Source organism: Thermobia domestica, chromosome 4 (assembly GCF_964235325.1).
Source record: "Thermobia domestica chromosome 4, izTheDome1.hap1.1, whole genome shotgun sequence".
In the NCBI taxonomy this organism is placed as follows: domain Eukaryota; kingdom Metazoa; phylum Arthropoda; class Insecta; order Zygentoma; family Lepismatidae; genus Thermobia; species Thermobia domestica.
The window spans coordinates 300,314,036-300,333,711 of NC_137457.1; the positions used below are offsets into that span (position 1 = coordinate 300,314,036).

Genomic DNA, 19,676 nt, shown 5'->3' on the forward strand with positions numbered 1-19,676 from the left:
CGGACAGCGGTATATTGTACAAATATACGAAATCCTCTTGCTTACTACAGAAATCAGTATGGAGCATAAGTTGTCCATATGCTACATACGCACTGTCCTTAGATGTTACATCATGCCATTGCAGGATGTATGACACGTAACAGTTTTCCGTATATCACATGCATAAACCTATGTAACATTCTTCAGCTATATGTTATATACGTCCATTTGTATGTAAGATCCTGACCGCCTATATTATTTCATACGGAAACTATGTATAGATGGAACACTTATACGGAAAGTATTATAAAACATGCGTTTTCAGTTATACGTCTGCTGTACGTTAAGTCCAAACACCACAGGAATTACACATGTAACTTACCTTTTTAAGTACGCTACCTACATTTTTTTTTCTCAGTGTGTGCTTTGAAAACTAGCCATATGTCGAATTACGAGGAGAAAGCAATTTTTGTTGAAAATCATTGCTGTTTTCTTATTTGTGAGGTTAATCTACCTTAAGCTAAACATACCAGTAACTAGAGTTTCAGACAGTATTGATGAGCTTGAATAGTCGCTAATGCTCTCACCTTTGGTCCTGGGCTCGATTTCCGGCAGGGTCAGTAGGTCGAAAAGGTGTAACAGCTTTTTCAGGCCAGTTATCCTAAATTAGGTTTTTCCTGGGATTTCCTCATTCACACCAGGTAAATGCCGGGATGGTATCTAATTTACAGGCCCCAGGCCGCTAATTTCCTTATCCGTTCCTTATATCCCTCCCTGTACCGTGATTGTGTGCTCGCCGAAGGTGTCATCCTTCCAATGTGACGTGCTTAAGGCCATAGATGCCGGTAATGGCCATGACTTGTATCAATAAATAAATAAATCAGTATTGACGAGCGAGCGCTAGCAAGCGAAGTCGGGTTAGAGCGCCGCAATTCGTCCATTATAATTAATAACAAATAGTAATTGCAAAATTTTCCATTCCGCACACGGCATTTCCAGTCTACTCAGTTCACAAATTACTCACATATCAATATCAATTATCTTTCCGCAACTTGAACTCATTTCACTTATAAACATTCTGCTTTTTACTGTTTTGTTCCCCCGTAATCCTAGAGAACCCGAGAAATATATTACATACTTCTTTCGTAAATTTTGCAAATTCAAACTCATAAAATAGGACAGCACCATCATTTTCTACATACAGTAAACGTTATAATTTTTTTTAAAAAAAATTAGTAGTACAGTCCTTTTTCACACGCAGTCATTTATTTTAATCATAAAATTACAGTTTTTGTGTTTATGTATTCTATACCTGCATCCACTTATCCAGGGGGGTAAGCATTTATAAGCGTATTTGGTGCTCCTAGAAAAAGTTGTATTTCTCATTCTTGGGCTTCCTATTTCCATCTTTCTCTTACTCTTTATGCCCCCCCCCAGAGCCTTTGGGCTCCCCGCACGGCAAGGTCTGCGGGATCGTTAGTTTCACCTCTGGGCCCGTTCCATACAATGAGAAATGAATTAAGGGGACAATATTGACAAATATCAAAGCCATACGAATAAACATTATTTCTAGGGCTTCTAATAGTAGACTTACTTTTACTGAAATGGGCCCACGACTCATTTTTGTTTTATTTACCTTTTGTGTGTTGTTTTATTTATATATTATAATGGACCTGTTCGATGCTTCGTTTATAATTTCATGTTTATATTGTATATGGAGTAAGAAAATTTTGTCGTAAAATGGGCCCCTTCGAACGGCGGGGAGTTTCCCTGCGGAAGCAGTTGCCCCCTCCTTTCTCAAATTACGGTCCTGTCACTTATCACATACCAAGCCGGTAGCCAGCCCAAAAATGTAGGGGGAGCCCGATAGAAGTTTGAGGGTCCCGATCGAAACGTATTATAGTTAATCATCATATTATAGTTCACTTGCAAGTCTACCGTGTAAATTTTAGAGGGCCAGTAAAAACTTAGAGGGGCCCGCCCCTCTGGATACGGGCCTGTCACATACTAATATGATGTAGCCCTATCATTAAATTTATGTCAATTATATATTGTGGATCTCCAAATTTTTGGTGTCAACAAATCTTTCGCGGAGTATATCATCAAATTTCGCGTGTGGAGATAGTATGTTTTCATACAAGTATACAAATATCTCTTTAAGTATATTATTTCATTAATACATAATCATTTTTTAACAGTTTCTTTACCGGTCTGTTATTCTAGTATAAAATTAATAAGGTGACACCAAATCAGTTGCAAACACTGCTCAACTTACTATCACATTTAGTGACGTCATATTGTGTGGTGCTCTGGTTTTGTCAACTTAAGGCTTCCCATATTCCAGATGTCAGAATTGTAGCATATTGAATTCAGTGATGCCAATTGAAGGGAAATTTCCCTTGGCGCAGGGAAATTTTGAGTAAATTTTGGAGAAAAGGGAAAAAGGGAAATTGCTTGTAATCTCTCAATATTGCAGGGAAATTTGAACCTCTCTTCAATCATTTATAATTGAATGTATTTACGTATCAGATTAATCTCATTAAAATTCAGTATAAATTCAACATCCTATTTGTTCCAAACATAATCCGTTGCACATATTTCACATAAATTCTCATAAGTTATCTTGCTTTGCATTCGTTAATATTTATCAACATTACACATCGATCAACATATTCAGTTAAATTCGAAACATTACAACAATGCTTATTTAAAATATTTTATCAAAATTAATTTTCCCATTATTGAATTTAATGCAATGCAATAAGACGAAATATTTCTCAATAAAATTATCACTCCAACTATTATAACAGTTTGGTTTTCCCAATCAGAAGTTGTTTTTCCCAACCATAAAATTGATTGTGAAGAGGATTAAAAGATGTAAGAGAAGAAAATCTGCGTATTGTGAATGTAAATATGTATATATGGGCGAATACTGGGTCATTAGTGTATGTGTGTTTGTGTAAGTATACAAATTTTCTGGTGACTGTGCGCACAGAATTATAAATTCTTAAGAATTCCGCATCTCTAAACTTTGATTTAGTTTTTATTGTGCTTACGAACATTCCTTGTGTACAGCCAAGGACAGTAGCAGCTAAAGTTTTCTTTGTTCGTGTTCATTTCAGTAAATATGGGAGTGCTGTTCTTAAGTAAGTACATACCAAATATATACTTAATATTTTCTTTGTACCTTATTTTCCATTAATATTAAAATCTATCATGATATCTAGGATAAATATTAAATTTACATAACATTTATTTTATATTTTTTATGATTTATTTAGGTTGTCCGTCCTGACCGGGATATTTATAGGGTTTTTCCTCAGTCACACCAGGCAAATGCAGAGATTGCAGCTTTAACATAGGTCCTAGCCTACACCTTTCCATATTCTTTCCCTTTCTCTATCGCGACGCCTTATGCGGCGTTTACACTTGGTCGATTTAGTCGCACGGCTAAATCGACTCACTGCATTTGCGACTAAATCGAAGCAACTAGGCCGAATCAGATCGATGGATGTGTTCAATTGTTTCAACCGAAATTGAATGCTGCTTGTCGACTCGCTCTCCTCTGGTCGATTCAAAATCGACTGGCAATTTTAAAGATGTCCTAGCAAAAAGTAATTGGTACAATTTGCGGTGTTGTAGCAGAAGAAAACAGAATCGACCACAGAAAATAGAACGTCTTTCAATTCAATTGCTAGTCGATTTGTCGCTTTCGATCAACAAGCGATTAAGATGAAGACCCGTTTACACGGTCGATTAAGTTGAAAGTGACGTCAATTCAACTAAATCGAACGGAAATCGACTAAGTGTAAACGCCCCATTAGATACCTAAACAACAAATCAAGTTCAAACTCTGCGTAAGCTCAAAGGAAGGCTGTCAGGTATCTGCTTGTATGTGGTTATAAGATTGGGGTGAGGGGGTGGAAGTGAAAACAATTAAAAATACGTTTACTAAATACAGTACTTGAACGGTTTGGATGAAGGGAAATTTTGTCCGGAAAAGGGAAATTCTGAAGCTTGTGAAGGGAAAACGGCTCTGACGGAATTGGCATCACTGATTGAATTATACTTCCTTTTTCCATATATTTATACTTGGATCAAATTGTGTGTTTGGTAATCAGAATTAACTCCCATGATTCAAGTTTTCAATAAATTAAACAGTAATAATTTTTCACAGTAACAAATTTCCATGCTGCATAGTATATATTTATAACAATCTCAGACAAATATTAACCCGTTTGATATAAGATACCAGTACTTCTACAACAGATGCTGATTTAATTTTGGCACACCATATTTTGGAAAGTTTGCAGGTAAAATTCAATACTTTACATGAAGACATAGGCCTATAGCTAGAATTTTTTTTGTTTTTTTTTTTTGCATTCGACAGAAATAAATAGAAAGGAATGCAGCCGTATTTTAGGTTTACAAGTGTGGGATTACTAGTGTAAAATCGTTTCAGGTGCTTAACTATGGGTAAGTATGAAAGATGACTACAAAATAATATTTTCTACCTGAGATGTATTGTTGCGCCCTGTGCAGGAGCTGTATTTTATGTTTAAAAGTATAACGTTACTAGTGTGACACCATAAAAAGTGCGATTGTATCTCGCATCGTTGGTAAAGTGTACTTGTTTTCATTACCCTCACTTACACGTAGGTATACTCACCGTCGCTAGTGCGCCGTTACTGTTGGAAAGTATTTGTTCTGTTTTGCCGGTCACGTAGCACTTGTTGGTTTGTTGTGTGTGTGTGTGTGTTTGTTTTGTATTGTTTTATGTCAGTGATCGGAATACCGCATTTATACACAAATCGAATAAGAATGGTAATATTTTAAGAAATTAATCCTTGTGTCTCCTTTGAATCTTTTCTGTGCTAAAAGAAGTAATGTCATGTCACCCAGAACAAATATTTTTGTAGAACATTACGAACGAAATTAGTGAAAGAATTACGACTTTTCAACAATTATTTTCAAACCTGCACGCTACAACACACGGTTCGAAATGGTTTTCCATTTTTTTAATTATAATCTTCCTAGATCACCATTACCTGGTAATCAGATCGAAACCTAGTAGTGTTACTAATTTAATTTGGATCGTTTTGGTGAGACGCATTAAAAACTTTTTTTTTTTTTTTTGTATCGCTTAGCTTTATTCCAACATTTTCTTTTCGGTACTTACCTAGGTCAATGTTCCGTTAAGGGGGTCCAGTGTCTTTGACACCACTTCTTTCTATTGATTTTCGTTTGATTACATAATATAACGTTATATTAGGTTAGGTTAGATTAGCTTAGGTCAGGTTAGGTTAGCTTAAGGGGGTCCAGTGCTGTTTTGGATCCCCTTAACGGAACATGGACCCTTTCCTATTATATGGGGATACATTGAAATTGATAAAATGTTGAATCTTATTAGCAGTAAGGAGAGTCTTACTGACTTATTTACACTGTTTTTTTAAGTAAAGAGTGTCATTGATTGTTGCAAATTGCCTTCAGAAGTCCTAAAGATGATAGCAGCATGTGGAGATAATGTCATAGGTACTGCAATGCGTAAAACACACACCATCTTAAAGATCAACTTTTGCTAGTGACCCCAAAAGAGCACGAATGCTGTGCAGCCTACTTATTGCAGTAACGCAGAAGGGAAATTTATGGGGTGTTGTAGTAGAGAGTCCCAAGTGGGAGGCGCTTCAGCGACTATTTGTGTACACATAACGAGGATGATAAGAAAAGCATACCATATAGCATTAAAACACATGTCTTGCTTGTGTCACAGCTAGTGATGGGTAAATTCCCTGGAGGATTTCCAAAATGGGAATTTATGTTCAATCAGAAAGAAAATTGCGTTCTATTAATATATTATGATTTTAAAGTTGAATTAATTTTTATATCACAACATATTACTATTGTTGTTCATAGAGGATTCTTTAAAATGTGTATTCTTAACTGTACCATGTTAATTTATTAACACTTTATTATATTTGGGAAGTACGCATAAATATATATTTATTTACAATATGTTTTATCAATTAAATATGTGTGAAAAAATTATATAGTAACAGTTTAAATTTATATGTAAGTGGAATTGCCCAACTTGACTCTATTGCTGATATTATAAACACATTAAATAAGGTTACAAACTAATTACATTGGGTAAATGCTAGAAGATACATGTCTCACCAATTTATCAATATTTGCGCATATATATTTATGTTCACATAATTTGCAAGATATTTACTTATCTTTATATTTTAGCACAACATTGTCATACACGACCTTTCATTCTACTTATTTCTTGAAATTCCATACGTTAATTCACATGTAAAAGAAGTCCGAGTTCCTCTTCGGAAATTCGAGTCAGAGAGATGAGACAGACCGACGTCTATTACTAATGGTGCTTTAGGGTTTATTAATACTAATTCATCTCTATTAATACATAATTCTACGTTACGTTACAAATAGATTCCTTTTCATCATTTGTAAATTAGTACTTTGCTACATTTGGCTATTATTTAGCTTTGAAGGGCCAGATTTTGCACAAACTTTTTGCAATATTCTATTCCGATGCGGTTGTTTTATGGCTTCATACGTTAAATTACGTTATCGAAATTAAATTCAAACAGTATTGCCAAGCGAGCGAAGGCGGGTTAGAGGACCGCAGGGCACGTTGTTTTCTATCTTCGTTACCAACAATTCACTTTCTCTTCTCACATAAATCATTTTCACTTACCTTTCTTGTACAAATTCCCTACTGCCCTGAAAAACATTGTGTTCGATACTAGTGATGGGCAGTGGGAATATTCCCGGTGGGAAGGAATTTAAAAAATGGGAATATTCCCGGTTTTTTTCTCTAGCATATGAATTCCCGGGAAGGAATTTATTTCCAATTCTTCACTTTATCTTCCAAATTATAAGAACAATATGACTAATTACTTTAATATTTTCCATAAGTAGAAGCTTTGCTTTGTATATACTGAAACACAAACTATTTGCTGAGCAAAACAATATATTCACATATTACACGCATGTGGTTTTTTATGTGAATATATTGTTTTGCTCAGCAAATAGTTTGTTTATGTTTCACTAATTACTTTGTTTTAACATATTATGATTTACTTCTAGGTTTTAAAGAATTTGGAGGTTAAAAAATTTAAAATACTTTGACTGTACTTTATATAACTAATAGTATAATTTTTTGTTTCATTTTCATTTGCACTAAGAAGTAGGGCAACTGTTTAGTATTGAGGTGCCAAAAGTAGCAAAAAATAGGATGATTTACGGAAGAAATGAGTTGATAGTGGTGTTCAAGTAGTCAAGAAAGTATCGAACACAATGATATTTTTAGGCAGTAGGGAATTTGTATAAACCGTAAAGGTAAGTAGAAGTGATTTATGTGAGAAGTGAATTGTTGGTAACGAAGATAGAAAACAACGTACCCTGCGGTGCTCTAACCCGCCTTCACTCGCTTACGCTCGCTCGGCAAGGCTGTCTGAATTTAATTTTGGTAACGTAATTTAACGTATGAAGCCATAAAACAACCGCATCGGAATAGAATATCGCAAAAGGTAGGTGCAAAATCTGGCCCTTCAAAGCTAAACAATAGCCAAAAGTAGCAAAGTACTAATTTACAAATGATGAAAAGGAACCATTATGTAACATAATATAGAACTATGTAGAAATAGAGATGACGTACTATTAATAAAATCTGAACCACCATTAGTAATAGACGTCGGTCTTTCTCATCTCTCTGACTCGAATTTCTGAAAAGTACTCGGATATCTTTTACATCTGAATTAACGCCTGAAATTTCGAGAAATAGGAAGAAAGGTCGTGTGTGGCAATGTTACATGCAAAATTATAAAGATAGGGAAGTACCTTGCAAATATTTGAACATTCATATTTATGCGCAAATGTTGACAAAGTGGTGGGACATGTGTCTTCTGGCAGTTACCCAACCTAATTTGTTTATAACATTTAAAAATTTAATAAGTTCATAATATCAGTAGTAGAGTGAAGTTTAGAAAATCCATTACATGTGATTTTAAACTGTTTAGCGGTTTAAAAGTATGTGGTCTTACTATACCATTTTTGAAACATGTTTACTTTCATAGAATATATTTTAAATAAATATCCATTTATGCTTACTCTCTAAATATAATAAAAATATTAAGAAAATAACCTACCATCGTTCAGAATATACATTTAAAGACTCCTCTGTTACAACTGTAATAATATACTATCATATAAAAATGAATTTACCTTTGAAATTATAATATAGTAATAGAATGCAATTTTCTTTGTGATTGTACATAAATTTCCTTAAAATTCCCATTTTTGGAAATCCTCCCGGAAATATTCCCGAAAAATATCTTGCTAGGAATTTACCCACCACTAGTCACAGCTTACGACTCTTGTTTGATCAGTTTCTACACTGCCTTGAGACACCAGTTCACTTCATCTTACCTTCGTTATGAAGTATTACGTATTGAAATGCATAAGGTTTGTTTCGCTTTATTTTTTGTCATATGTGTGAAAAGTAAGATCCCCATATATTTTGATTACTCACACAATGGTCTTGGGAAAGCAAGTAATCTGTTTCTTCTGTAGATTTTACAAATTTATTTTCTCCCCTAAATAGGATAAGACCTTTCTTTTATTCATTGTAATACTTACCTATGTAGGCAGAAAAAGTAGAAGGTTTCTGATGTTTTAAAAGTAACTTGAATAGTTTCACGTATCTTTTTATTGGAAATAATATGTTGAAGTACGTTACTTGAATAATTGATTATATATATTTCAGGAGTGAAACAGCTAAAAATTAAAGTGTTAATATAATACGTCTTATAAATTTATATGCGAGTTTTTGAAATGTCATCCACTTCATTAAATTATTTTACATCTCTATTTTTGCTATAAATAATATTCTAATGAGTACTTTTATACGTGTATGCGAACTCGTCATTACAAGCAAGAAATGCGTTTTGTCCCCTTCAGGGTAGGTCAGTATTGGTTGGGTGCATCAAGGAAGCACAAGCGAAGTTACAGTAGCTATGTGCGTAAATGAAGATCAGAGTAATGTAGTAAAATCAGGGTACTGTAGTAAACTTTTCCATTTAGTAGTTTTACGGTAACGAAACATTATTTTCGATTCGTTTCACTTCGTCAATTAATGCTTCTTTTTTTTTTTTTTCATCCGTGTATATTGTGTAAATTTAGTTTTACTGCTTTCATGTCCGAAAAAGGCACAACTTTAAGCTTCTTGTTGGCAGTTACGTTTACAGCTGATTTGGAAAGCGTTATCCGTTGTGGCTGTTCAGAGAGCGACCACCTAACTAGTGTCTTCAGTTTCGAGATTTCACTTTTTGTCCCCAGGAATCGCAATACATCTCATATTTAAAATATCCACGACTGCACTGATCTAGCGCATGGAGGTGTAAATAGGGTATACCAAGTCAGGATTTTACTGTTAACGGACCTAGGTGGAATGTTATCATTGAGCAATGAAAGTGTTATATTTGTTTCTTTCCTGTAATTTGTTAGACTATGAGAGTATGAGGGTTCTACGGTTGTCCGTGCCTGGTCGGAATAACCAGATATAAGGGTATTTGTTGGTTCATGTTCCTGTGAATCCTTGTTTGCGTAAACAGATTTAAAAGTATGTGGTTTCATTATTGGGTAAGTTACTTGTAAAAATGTAACGCGTTACAAGTTACTTTCCCTTCCCAAAAGTAACTATTACCCTACTTCGAAAGTAACGCGTTACTTTTTGGTCAAAAACTTTGAATATGTGGAAAAAATCTTATTCAATTTTCGGTACTACTACTACTACTACTAACACGATAATAATAATAATAATAATAATAATAATAAATATTATTATTATTATTGCACGTTCTGAATCTCTTTATTACAAATTCTTGCTTGACAGCTATATGAACATCTCATACTGCGTTACTGGAGTTCGAGCAAGTTTTGTTTGAAACTCGACTCGCTCGAAACAGACATCTTTGAGCTCGACTCGAGAACTCGGCTCAAAAGACGACTTGAATTTGGGTCGAGTTTCGAATCCACTCGAGCCAAATTCTGTGTGTAGTTTCAAGTACTCTTTTCAAGTATCCTATGTAGAGAATATGATTATTATCAACAATACTACTACAATTTACTATTTTTATTATTTATTTATTTATTTACTTATTATAACAAAACTCTGTATAAGGTTTAAGGACTAAGATGTCATCGTTCCTTTGTAATGTGTTATCGTCCAACTTTGACCTAATTGCAACCTGTGAAGCTTGGCTTCAAAAAGAACACTATGATTCAATGATTCTTGACGATCGCTATTATGTGCATAGGACAGATGGAGATAACAAAAGAACAGGGAAAACCAACGGACAGGGAGCACTGTTATCGGTCTTAAAATACAATAAAGTAGTAATAATTGATAGCTTATAAAATTAATATGTAGAATATCTGTTGGTTAAATTTCAATGCGAAAAGTAACTATATTCTGTTAGTATATTTTGTACCGGAGTCACAAACTGAAAAATATGAGGAAGTGTTCGACATAATTAATTCAAAATGTCCATCAGGTTGTACCCCTCTCATACTTGTTGACTACAATTTACCGGACGGAAATTTCAATGACTACAATAGTTATCTCGAAATTCCGGCCAGACTACAATGCATTAAAAATTTCATGTCATTTAACAATTTACAGTCATTTAATAATGTACATAATAAATTTGGTGAAACTTTTGATCTAGTTCTAAGTAATTAAGACCACGTATAAAGTTAGCAAAAAAGCTTGTCCCTTTGTCAAAGAAGATGAACGTCACCCTACTCTGAATGTTGAAATACAATTTAGTCGTCTAAAACAAGCAAAATCTAAGCGTAATGTAACGGGATATAATTTTAGAAAGGCAGACTTTAAAAGACTTTACACTGAACTTTGGCGGGTAAACTGGGACTACCTTACAGGATACAGTGATCTAGACGAAGCTGCTAAGTGCTTTTACGACACTATATATAGCATATTTGACCTTTGTGTTCCAAAGAAAACTAACCCCCCCGCAAAACTATCCAACGTGGTTTACACTGGATATAATTAAGAAAATTAAATCAAAAACATCATAGGAAAATAAAAGAGGAGGGGAGTAAAAGTTTCCATCAACAAGAATTCAGTAGATTACGGAGAGAAATTAAAAATGAATTACGGAATGCATATAACAATTTTGTATTAATGTCCAAGGCACCCTTAGAGCAAAATCCATCCGAATTATGCAATTCTGTAAAAGGTAAGACACGGCATTTAAATGCCGATTTCTTGTAGAATAATAGTAAAGAAAAAAACAACGACGACGAAATCTCTAAGGAGTTTGCGGATTACTTTCAGTCTGTATACAGTAAAAGTAAAGACAATACAACAGAACAATCAGTGTGGATATATAACGGTCTAGATGCCCTGCGTATATCATCAATATAAATGCAGGAAATTGGTAATATAACAAAAAGGATGAAATCCAAAAGAACAGTAGGTCCAGATGGAATCCCAAGCTATATTGTAAAGGGTTTTGTAGATTACTTCCTAACACCGTTTAAAATCTATTTAACCTGTCAATTAAATCCGGAAAATTCCGTAATGAATGGAAAACAACAAGAGTTCCACCTATCCCGAAATCGAATAATAATAAGAGAAATTAAAAACTAGAGACCCATCTCAATCTTAAGCACCTTTGCTAAAATTTATGAAACAGTCCTATACCAGCTTATAATAGCACACGTGCGGCCATCTATATTAGAATCACAACATAGCTTTCTTACAGGTAGGTCAACGGTCACAAATTTTAATCTAAATGTCTACCTTTCTAAGTAAAACACTAGACTTGGAGAAACTAGTATATGTAATATACATAGATTTCGCGAAAGTGTTCGACAGCGTAAACCATAATAAATTGCTCAGCAAGCTTAAACAGTTTAGTTTCAGCAGCGATCTATTTAAATTTTACTTGGAAAACAGAAAACCATTCGTCGTGTGCAAAGGTTGTAAGTCTCAGGAGTATATACAGCTATTAGGGGTGCCACAGGGATAAAATTTAGAATGGCAATAGAAACTTTAAATGACTGCTTCAGAATGACTTGAATGAACTGATGGAATGGTCCAAAAAGAACATCATAAACATGAACACTAACAAATGCTATGTAATGTCCTTTACTAACCCCAAACCCCTCAGAAAGTTTCGTATAACATGAATGACATCACTTTACCAACCTCGGATACTGTCAGGGACTTAACGGGTGGTATATGGCGGAAATTTAGTATTTAATAATCATACAAATCTCATGATTGACCAGGCGTACAGAAACGTTGGATTCATCATCAAGATCACTAAAGAGTTTACTAGTATTACCGCTATCCGAAAGCTATATGAACACTACGTACGTATAAAACTGGAATATGCAGCCACTATATGGAACCCTTACACAAAAACAAAGGTATATAATGTAGAAAAAGTTCAGAATAAATATCTAAGGTACTTGACATATAGGGAGGCACAAGTATATGCGAAAACATATAATAGTCAATCTTTAAATTTGAACTTTAATACGTTAAGTCTAGAACGGCGACGAATAATGCATGCGCCAATTTACTGCGAGAATTTAAAATACGCACTCCTACAAATGTAACTCGTCTTGAAAATTTCACTTTCTTTCATTGCGACAGATTACACACGAATACAAACAAGAGGTCACCAGTATAAAGATTGAGTACAGCCTATAATAGGTTCACAAAATACATAATGGATTTGAATATTAATAGTAACAGCTAAATTAATTTCAAGGAAATCCTTTGTAATGTAATAAAAAATAATTGTAGATGAAAAAACGTCAATGATATTGCCGTTACATTATAATCAAAAGTGTATTATAATATGAATGTATGAATGTGTTATAGTCGCTTAATGCATGTAACTGACACCGTAATTGGGTTATGTAGCCTGTTGTGTCTAAAAATAAATAAATAAATAAACACAAATATTCGAGCTCGAGCGAAACATTGTTAAAAGTTATAGAGCGCTGACCACATATGTTCAAAACTGCTCGGCCCGGGTTTAGAATTATCAACGACTCGAGCACATCGGTTCACAGCTCATTCATTATTGAGCCGAGCCAAAAGCTCACTCAACCGAGCCGGCTAGAGCCCTCGCTCAGTTGAGCCGAACCGAAGGGATAGCTAATCCCAACCAACCCAGCTCGAGCCGATGGTTCACTCCAAACGAGCCGACTCGAGCAATCGGCTCAGTTGAGCCGAGGCGAACTGAGCTCGTCATAAAAATCTCTTGTGGTATAGTTATCGAGACGAGACGAGATACGAGCAGTCCCCTCTCGTGAGAGACACTAAAAGTATTCATATTACTGCTTACATTTCTCATAGCTTTCGCTTCCCAGTTTAATCAGGCCATGATTTCGAAACGAGCTGAACGAGCGAGCCATTTATGAAAATCGATTCGCCTCGAAACTCGACGTCAAAAGCAGTGAATCAGCTTGGAACTCGACTCGACAGAATTACCTTTGACTCGACTCGTGCCTATCCCAATGCGTTAGAAAAAATGGCTGCTTATTATTATTCTGTTAAACTAATTATATAATAACAACAATGTTGTTATGTAAAATGGAAAATACAGAATATAGAGATGCATTACACTACAACTAATAAAATAATAACACGTGAACTGGGAATGAATCAACGCTTGCCAGTCACTCTAAAATTGATACATGCTTTTTAAAGCTAGTTGTTCCAAACTCGATAATCAACGGGACTCCAGGATACGCACACTGATTTGAGAGAACTCCAGTATTACATACCTTCAACAAACTATTTTCCAGTGATAAAGTAGGTCTGCTCATCAGAATAGTTTATTCATATTAACCCCATTATCGTTGATTATGACACGCTAGTTGCTTATAAATACTTCCCGCCGGGCACTCAGACACTTTACTTTTAAATTATGTCCACCATCCTCCTCACCTTACAAATGTTCGAACGCTAAAAAGTTTCGTTCTCCATCTTAAAAAACAATAAAAGTAAAATACTTACAAGATTACCGGTATATTTGCACTTGTAGTTCACTCACTGAAAGTATTGATTTGAAGCTGTTAACATCTGCCAAAATCTTGCAGGTGCTTGCAATTAGTGCACGTGATTTCTCTCAGGTTGTGCTCATCTTCCAAAAAACAAAAACAGCAAGTGACACAATGATCTTATCTGTTTTTATGTGTGTCGGTGACTGTCGGTCATTGACATACGTAGGTCATGCTCAATTGTTCCATCTTGGGGCCGCGGTGGTTCAGTGGTAGTGTTCACCTCTGGTGCTTGGGGTCCCGGGTTCGATCCCAGCCCCCGCCAAGTGAACTTTGTGGTGGACAAACACCGCGTGCGTGGGTTTTCTGGGGTTCTCCCGTTTCCTCCCACTTCCTTCATTCCACCATTTCATTCATTGCTCATTATCACCGTCTCCTTTAGCCTAACCGGCATAACCGTGGGACGTAAAATTCCAAGATTTCATTTTTTTCAATTGTTCCATCTTAAGAAATTCACTTACAGGAAAAAAACATTTGTTTCCGAAAAAAATATACATATATTGTGGTTACCTATCCGAAAAGTAACGCAAACTAGTTACATTACTTAAAAATTTGTAACGCGTTACCGTTACAGTTACTTTGGGAAAAATATAAAGCGTTACTAGGAAACGTTACTTCCGTTACGTTACTTCCCAAGACTGTCCGGTTTTGAACCCTGACTATCCTTGTACTCAGGGATACAGGAATGCATGAAAGAAAACAATACTGGACTGGACAATACCTACCCACAAGTACATATATCAGCTAACTAAGGACAAAAATGGTGAAAGTCGGGATTGGAACCATTACTATTGACATTAAGTTTATAGCGTGTTCGTGGTATTTCCCTGTGTTCACCTCAGCTGAACCAGCTAATTGTTCTCAATAGTGGTTTCCCAATCTTACAGTCAGAAGTTCGGGGAACGTTGGGTGTGATATTTATTCTTTCTTCATATATTCCGTGAAGGAAGATACGAACCGATAACACTGCAAAAGCTATAAACATAATAAAATATATGCATGCACAGTACTTATTCTTTAACACAAAACAATATGGTATAACATGCACGCTTTCACATTTGTATTGTGATTACTTTAAGTAATAGTTAAAAATTACAATATATATTTGGTATAAATATTTGAATCTGTAAACCATCACAACACACACAATAATAACACAAATGAATTTTTGTGGATAAACTTATTTGGCGCCTTTCGTGTGTATCGGCGAGGGAGACACGAGACTCTCGTACGCGCGATTGCAATTACGAAAGTTAATTGACCGAAAAATGTAAGTATTTATCACTGGAGATGAGGAACTTATGCACTGTTTGTTCTAATCATTTCACTCTTCACACGTTTTGGTTCCACAATTCGTTTTAGTTAACGTAAGTTACTGTATTCCATCCTTTCATATAATTTTATTCACAATTGTAATTTTTCGTAGTATTTTAATAATAAAAACATTCTCCTCATAGGCCATTATTTGTATGGAGAAACTAGGATTGATGTGAATTCATGTGTTACGTTGAGAATTTCCATGTCACTATAATCACTAGAAAATAAAATTAAGTGGGAAGTAGTCTGAAGTGATCGATTCTGGCTTGCTGTCGGAACCCCTCTCTTTGCACCTTGTGTGAGTGCTACTCTCTTTCACACAATGGACGCGTATGGATACATTTTTATAACAAAAGGTACTTCCTACAAAACATTTAGTTTTTTAGTAATTGCTCCTCTCATAGGAACTGATTGGTTAATTATTGCGTTGTTAACAGTATATTAATCATACTTAAACAGAGAATGACATAAATAACTACGGATTGTTGTGAAATATGCAAATTATAGCATATAGTCCACTCCTTCGGTTTTTACCTTGGACAGAGGTAAAGAGAGTGCCAAGCTGTGAGGAATTCTTCCAAATTAGGCTATGCGAAGAGAGAAGTGAGCGACAAACCACAAAAACAAGGAAACACTTGTGAGAACAAACTTCGCAGTTTTTAATTTCCAAGACTTTTGTCTCGGTGCGTGCTGATTCTAAGGAATCCTTTTGTATATACGAGGGTTATTTAAAAGAATTATAACGATTACGTTATGAGACATAAGTTGCAACCATTGTAGAGGGAGGAATAATCTCCAGATGACAACCACTGACCTTAATATTTCAAATTCTAAGCACATGTTTGTGCACTATATTCATCTACTTTGGACGGAAATGTGTCAGGTGTTAATTACTAACGTTCAAACTCCGTAAAAAATCTTTGCAATAGCATAGAATCATCTTTAAAGGAGGCATGTACCTTGTATATTCTCCAATCACATGATACTATAAAAGGAAGCAATGATGTGAACGGTATAGTTTGTAAATTTAGCCAAGTGAAAGAAAATAAAATCACAAAAGATGAAAAAATAAAGTCAGCCTACAAGTAAAATCGTAATTTGCGACGACAGCATGTTAGAAACAATTCAAATTAATTCATTATTTCGCTTCTGATTTCAATAATGACTTACGTAAGCATGAGTAACTACTTGTAACACATGATTTCTCTTTGCTTTGTCTGATATATTAAAAAGTCATAAACTTCCTCCATATCTCTTCCGAGCCGATTTGCTTAAAGGACGAGGATAATTTAGCCGCATCCACTCGATATTTTATATAAAGCTAAAAATGATTTACTTTTAGTAACCTATTACATTTATTTAGAATCAACATAAAATCAAACATGCCTACGCCTCTATACATGAAAGAGAGCTACATCTTGCTGCATCATTTGGTGTGACTTCACCGAGCTCTTGTACGTATGCAAATGATGTATAATATGGCTGTCTTATCTCATGTAAATCTTTGAAGATTATGTGGTAGAGTACAAAAGCGGTGGTCAACATCCAACGGAGCGGATTATTCGTAATATATTCCAGCTATTGCATACATTGTAAGGCGACTTCAGTAGGAAATAGTGGTAAATTCTAGCCCCGTTATAGCCTACAGATACAGATAAAGAAATTGCTAATTTTGAAGTGAAATGTCACGACAAAATATGAAAACAGATAAATTATTGCTTTTATAAAATTAGTTGTTAGAAGAGTGAAATGAAAATTTTGCAATGTTATCATCTATTGTAAAACCAGTTATTAACAATCCTTATGAATAACAGAATGTCATTATTGATATATAAACATAACAAGTTTCAAATTTTATGGAGTGACGATATAGTTTATAGCAAGGAAATTCCATTGATATGCATCACAGATTTTTCATCAAGTCAATCACGATAAGAATCTCTTTGGTAACACGTCGGTTCCACAACGAATGTGTTTTAAATCGGTACAAATCATTAGTAACATCACCAACCCGTAATCATTCTCAAAATTATTAGTCCTAATTTGCGTACCGTTGAAATTTCACGTTAGTTATACTTTTTCTCACTACGCTTATTGCAGCCTCCAATTAATTATATATTTTTCGTTATAAGCGACATTTTCTTTTATTATATCAAATCAGTTACCACAGTAACATACTTAGCGATTATTTGTTCATTAAATTAGTTCATACCAAGAGTTGAAGAGCTCAAGAGCTGAAATTAATAAAAATAGCATTGAACCAAACATGTACCGTTTACTATTAGAATTGTAGGTTGTAAGCATTTGACCTGCAACCTTATTCGAACCATGCCATAAGATTTAACTTTAATGTATCCAATAAACTGAAACTACTACAATATTCTAAATCAGCATGACCTTCATGTTGTGTACTATAAAATAATTGATGCTAAAGTTGCCAGACTTCCGATTTCATCCTTCCGTATAAATTGATTGATAGCATAACAGTTGATATTTTTTTTTATTTATGAGCTAAAGTAGCAATAAGTATTGTAAACACACCCACTTCACAACATGAGCACATGTTTATGGACAATAAGTGGTAACGTTTACAAACAAGCAGACGATACACTGAACAGGAAGACACGAAGGTCAACACGATGGGAACTGAAAAGTGACGACATTATTGATATATAAACATAAAGAGGCTTATAAAAGGGGAACCACAGAGGAAGTAGATATCTGTTGACACTAGTTGCCTACCCACAACAGCTCTGAAGGTCCCACTGGACTAAGGGGCTTTACCATCCTAATATCCCTGTAGGTTACTCTGAAGCGAAGGAAATTTCTCAACACAAACCATACCTCGCGTGGCTGACATGAGGCTTCCTAGAACCGTAACCTGAAGTCCCCACAAGACACCCTTTTGGCTGCCATAAGCGAAGCGATTCCCGTATGAAACGTCAGTTCTTTCACCCTTGGTCACAAAGGAGATACTGACATATTGACTTTGTAAACAACAAACACTATTTTGTATTCTTATAAATAAATCGGTGAAGGACTAGATTCATGGCCCATTATTGACTCTACTTACGCAAAATATTGCATGTTGCTAGACGAGAAAGTTTTGTACGGGACGCTTTTTTTTATTAACTTTTTATCTGGCACAAAATTCAAATAGGCCAGTATCAAAATTTTTGTAAGTTCCACTTTACTCCTCTCCTTCTTCCTTTACTTAATTTTTGAGTGCCATTTTGTGCCGGAAGCAATGTCTGGTAGGCAAACATAAATCAGGAGAAAAAAACAATACACATACCAACATGGCAGAAGTTGCATCTTGTGTCGTTTAGTACGTTCCACTTTACTAAATATTCTGGCCATATGCACGAGGACCCAGATAGATTTTTTGTTGTTTGATCACATGGCAGTCGTGATCGTCAGCGAAGAAAAATTGAATTTTACCGATATATTTATATGCTACAGCATTAGACCTAGTATTGCAACATAAGAATCATAAGTAATTCGGAACACTAACCTATAAAAATTTAAAAGCTAAATTAATAGCATTAAGCAGACCGAAGGTGCCGTCATATAAGGGAGCACAGGATTTAGTTCAGCAGGGACCAGAGGAACCTATAGATTAATACTTCTTGCGTAAACTTCGTGCAATTAGACAATAAATTCCCCTACACGTCGGAGGATAAGGAGATCCACCATTTATCCCTAGGACTTCAACGAGACTTTCTCAATAAAATTGCATTAGACGGATTTGAAATACTTGACGATTTACAAAGTTACCTTAGAATCCGCCAATAATCTTTTACCAAAACGAGGTAATGGAGAATTATCGCAGATACTAAATACGTTATATGGCCAAAACCCTATACCCAAACCTCAGGATCCATCATATGTATTAGCTCACATACCAAAAATGACATATACCATTCAACAACCTTGTCATTATACTTTTCCTGTACAAACGCAACATGCTATGCATTCAGTGCAGTTATATTTCTGTTCCTCCACAACAACCTAACAGCTATCAATCTAGCCTATCTTTAAAATCCTCTCAATTATTAACGCGTAACTCGCAAAAACATATTAAAGTTAATCAAAAAGAGAAGAACGTTCCCACCAGGAGCAACATCCTCCTCAAACTGATTCCTCCACTTTGGTCAATAAAATGGCAGAGTTATCATTAGTAATAGCACAATCAAGGTATAGAAGGCAACAAGGATTTAGAAAGAGGAACAACAAATATAATAATA

General features: G+C 35.0%; 1 protein-coding gene across 2 annotated transcripts in view; it reads left to right on the forward strand.

Moving 5' to 3' along the window:
* The first annotated feature begins 4,042 nt into the window (after nucleotides 1–4,042).
* Nucleotides 4,043–19,676, forward strand: part of LOC145684244 (uncharacterized) — a 39,700-nt gene continuing 24,066 nt past the window's right edge. For both annotated transcript variants that reach the window (XM_081756356.1, XM_081756355.1), the window contains exon 1: nucleotides 4,043–4,292. The gene's annotated coding sequence lies outside the window, so the exon portion shown is untranslated. The remainder of the gene's footprint in view (nucleotides 4,293–19,676) is intronic.